Raw genomic sequence first — 4,622 nt, 5'->3', positions numbered from 1 at the left:
TTCCCCCTTTATAAGTTTTTCTTTCCATATGGGAGGAGGGGAGGGAGCCTCTGGGTCACCTAGAATGAGGGGCCTCCCCAGAACAACACCCCACCTCTCCTGCTTTCAGTTCCAGATCGGAGGGAAGTGATGGGAGTAGAGGTAGCAGAGGAGTCAGAGCTGAAACGGGGCATAAGGAGCAGGGGCCCCAGAGTTCACAGATTTTCTCAGCTACTCTCTCCCCACTGGAGTTGCCCCGCCTGGGTGGGCCTTTTTACTCTTTTGTTGTCAGGTTGTATGGGGAGGGGGGTGTGGTGCTGCTGGGAATGAGGCCGGCTCTGCTATTGGGCCAGTCCCGCGGGCAAGACTCTTGGGAGAGGCTGGAACAGCTTCCTGTGGCATCTCCTATGGCTTTTTCTGGAGTAAGAGGAGTGAAGGTCCCTGTTGTGATGTCACTGAGTCAAGTACTTTCGGGGTACTTCGGGCGCTCCATATCATGTCACAGGAAATAGTTCCCCAGAGGTCACTTCCTGTGATGATAGGAGAGACAGGTACTTCCTCTGATGTCTCAATGAGCCTTCCTTGAAAGTCAAGTCAGTGATCTCATGGGGGCCTGTACTTTCTGTGGTGTCTCGGGGTTACTTCCTGTGATGTCATTGGGATGAAGCCTGCACTTCCTGTATTGGGCCATGGCCAGTGACTGACCCACACCTCTCTTTGGTGGGTCTTGGTCTGTGGGTCTTCCTAGGAGGAGAATAAGGGGTGGCACTTGGATCTGATCTGGACGATCTAAGGGAAAAGACCCGATATTGTCAGGGTCATCTCCACCCAAACACACCAAGTCTTTGAACTCACCTGGCAGGGAGGGGTGGGAGATGGAGCTAGCGAAAACGGCCGTTAAAGACACCCATCCCCACCCCTGCCTTTTGTGTGCATGCTTGTGTCTGCGTGGCTTTGTTTCATTGAGTCTGGTGAGCCAAATGTGTGGTGGCTCTGTCAGGCCAGTGTGGCCCAGAGTAGAGTTCAGTGAGCCAAGGTAGGCCCTGTTGAGCTGGGAGGCTTCGTGTGGTCTAATGGATTAGATTGGCTTGTGGTTTCCAGCAAGCTGGAGGATTTTGGTGGTATCTGATGGATCAGAATGTTTTGGTGCTCTCAGTATGGGCTCTGAGGAGCTGGAATGTTCTGATGGACTCTGCCAAGCCAGGAGCCCTGAGAATTGGTTTGGGAGTGGCTCCCTGAGCACTGCGGCTGTGGTCAGCTCTAAGGCCTTGTTGGCAGGCTGAGATTTCAGGGCCTGACAACCCTACAGACTTAGCATAGCAGAGACCCACCTCTACCCGCATCCATCTCCCCCTCCCCCTTGGAGACCACCTCCACTTCCTCCAACCCAAAGCAGGGCCCCCAGTGCCCTGGTTCCATCATCAGCATCTCTGGGGGAGGGGGACCCCATGCCCACCCTCTCCTCCATTTCTCCCCCTCCTAGGTCTTCCAGACCCTTCTCTCCTCCATGGCTTTGGGGGAATCCGGCCTCCTCGTCTCTCTCCCAAAGAAGGAGGGAAGAAAAGCCAGAGACAATTCCCACCCCGAAGCCTGGGAGATCCCTGCCACCCCCAAATCAAAATGTGAAAATCCCTAGAAAGCAATAGCCTTCAAGGTACCTTGCACTGAATTTCCCACCCCGGCCCTTCCACCTGATGGGAGGCTGTAGCTTGGGCACTAGGGTGACTTTTTCCATGCCCTCTTCATCTCCAGGGTGGGGGGCAGCCCCCATTTCCCCATCGCCCACCTCGCATCGCTGCTGCCCCCACCCCAAATCTCCAGACTGAACCCAGATGGAGATACGAGTGCCAAAACAATTCTTGATGTAACTTTGTACATATCTTCTGCAGTTGGGGGCTCTTGGGGTTGGAGATGGAGGTGGCCCTGTGGGCCATTTCTCCCCTTCACCTCTCAAAAGACCTTACAGTATTTCACAGTATCTCCACCCACATGTGGGTACTGCAGTATCTAGCTGGAATATTCCCCCTACAACACCCCCCCACCCCCAGGAGGAGGGGAGGAGCCAGAGAGAGGTAAAGTAAGGTCTGGGAGGGGGGAGGCGGGATTTAAAAGTGCTCATTTGCATATCATTTGCATCCTCAGCTGCCCTGGCTTGTCAGATGCTTTCTGTAGACCCATTCAGTGGAGTCTGGGTCCCAATCAGCGGGGTCCAGTACTTCGCTCACACAGACACGTCTCTGGAGGCTGGGCCTCCTGAAGAGTGTTCCCTTGGGGTATCTGTGTGGCAACCCCCTCCCTGTTCACATGTTTCGGGGACCACCTCCCCCGCCAGCCAGGGCTATCTGAAAGCTAGTCTGCTAGCTCAGTGAGCTAGTTCACTCACCACGTTGGTGAGTGGAGAGCCACACCCCTTGCCCCATTTTACCCTAGGAAACTCACTCTACCGTCTTCCCCATCCCTTGAAAGTCCCTTCTGCAATCTGACCTCAATCTTTTGTGCTGCAGTTTGTCCAGAGGGGGCGCTGATGTGAGGTCAGGGATGGGGATCATTGAAAAACCCATTGCCTCCTTTTTTCCCCTTTTCCTTGTTAGCCAGTCAGATCTCAGAGATTCTGAGTGGCTTCCTTGCACCCTGCTTTTCAGCACCCAGTAGGTGCTTAATAAGTGTTTGCTGCATTGAATTGTCTCCCTGTTCCTTCCCATTTGCCCTCCAGCTTCCAAAACCTCCCCCCAGCGTTTCCCACTCTCTTTCTTTCCCTGGCTCCCTATGGCTTTCAACTTTCTTTCCCTGTGGCTCCCATTTTTACCTGTCCCGTCTCTATCTTTGTCTATGTCTGTCTTCCCCCTCTCCTCAACTCTCTCAACTCTCTCCCTTCCCCCATTTCCCCACTGATTAAAAAAAAAGTGCCAAACTTCCTTGGAACTGAGCCGCTCTGGGGGGAGGGAACCTCAGATAGAGGGGAGAAAATGGGACCACCTCCCTTTGAGGAGGCCCCTAAGAGGCACTGAAAAAGTCTGTGGACATTTAGCTAAATTGGGTCCCCCTTCCTCACCCCTCCCACCCCGAGTTTTTCTTAGAATCTTTGTAAGAAAAGAAAAAAGACAGAAAAAAAAAAACTCCCCTTCAGCTAATCCCTAACCTTTTGGATCCCCCCCGAATTCCACCAGCCGGGGGAGAACCCCGCTTGCCTCCTTCGGGCAGTTCTGTAGAAATTGGCCCCAGGGACGGTGCCAGCTGGATTCGAGAGAAGGACCTCAAAGCACTTATGAGAAGAAGGGGTTCAATGTGCCAAATTCACCTCCTTCATCCCCTGTCTCGGGGGATCTGAGCCAACCTGCCCCAGCCACCTTCTTCTGCTCTGTCCCAGCCATCTCTGCATGGGCAAGGAGGCTTCACTGCAATAATTATCAGGGGATCAGAAAACGAAGATTGTGCCATCTTTATGTCCCCTAACGCCTGTGCTGGACTTGTAGGTGGGAATTAGGGATATCCCAAGTGGAGTTCGGGAAGAGTCGACTTGTAGACGGTAGGGACCTATACTTGGAGGAATACGGTACCACTTTTCTCTGAGTGGTATTTCTTCTGCCCTTCTTAACCTCCAAATCCCTCAATACCCCCCTTGTTCTGTTTCTCCTGCCTATTTCTCCATCCCGCCCTCCTTATTTTGTTTCTGATTGGTAGCCTACTGTTTGGCAAGCGAGAGGATTCCCCTGCGTTATTATTGCTGTTTCAAGACCAGGATGAGAGGTGTTGATAGACTGAGCGATGGAAAAAGTATTACACTAAGAGTGGCGATGAGGATGGCAATTTGGCGTCCAGGCTGCTGCTGGGCTGCGCACCCATCGCGACAGCCAGGCAGGCCTTCGCTGCTGGCTGTGCCCCTGCCCCGCCGTCTGGAACCCGGAGGCCGGCTGTCGCGAAAGCCTGAACTGGATGTCACGATAGGGAGGACGGGATCGCGGTGCCCAGCTTCGGGCGCTGCGGGCTGGGGACACTGGCTTACGGCTCTCGTGGAGTCGCGATCCCCAGCGCTGCTGTCGCGACCCGACCCGTCTCCACCGCAGTCAGCTGTCTGGACGCCGTGGTGGAGGGGCTCCTCTCCCAGCGGTGGCGCCGCTGCTGGTGTGTGTATGGTCGGTCTCAGTGCCCTCCGTCCGTGGGTCAGTGGCGTGGGGGTTGCTGGGTGGCAGGGAGGGAGATGGGGAAAGTCTCTGTGGGGGTGGTGGTGGTGAAGGCTGCTGGTTTTTAACCCCTTCTCAGCCAGTCCAGGACACTCTTGTCTCCCAGAGATAATTGGGGGGGACCGCCTCTCCCCCTTCCCCACCCCCTTCTTCCCCCCTTCCCCACCCCCAAAACCACCAACCTCTCATCTTCTAAGTGACTCCATCACCACCGGCCACCGGGACCTGCAGCCTCATTGCTCCAGCCCGCCCCACTCGACAGTCAGACTCGCTCATCGAACTCTTTTTGATTAACCCTTTCTGTGTTCATCCCACGGAAAACTGTGTGTCCGGCGGGGGGGAGGGGGGAGGCGAGGGGCAGTAGCTACCTTTCCTCCATCTCCTCCCACCGCCCATGCCTCCCCACCCGCACCCCATCCCATGCCCCACCCCCATCCCTCACCCCTAGGGTCCTCCCTGCCC

The sequence above is a fragment of the Diceros bicornis genome, chromosome 34, assembly GCF_020826845.1.
Source record: "Diceros bicornis minor isolate mBicDic1 chromosome 34, mDicBic1.mat.cur, whole genome shotgun sequence".
Lineage (NCBI taxonomy): Eukaryota > Metazoa > Chordata > Mammalia > Perissodactyla > Rhinocerotidae > Diceros > Diceros bicornis.
The sequence above is the reverse complement of the archived record's forward strand: the minus strand, read 5'-3'. Positions refer to the sequence as shown.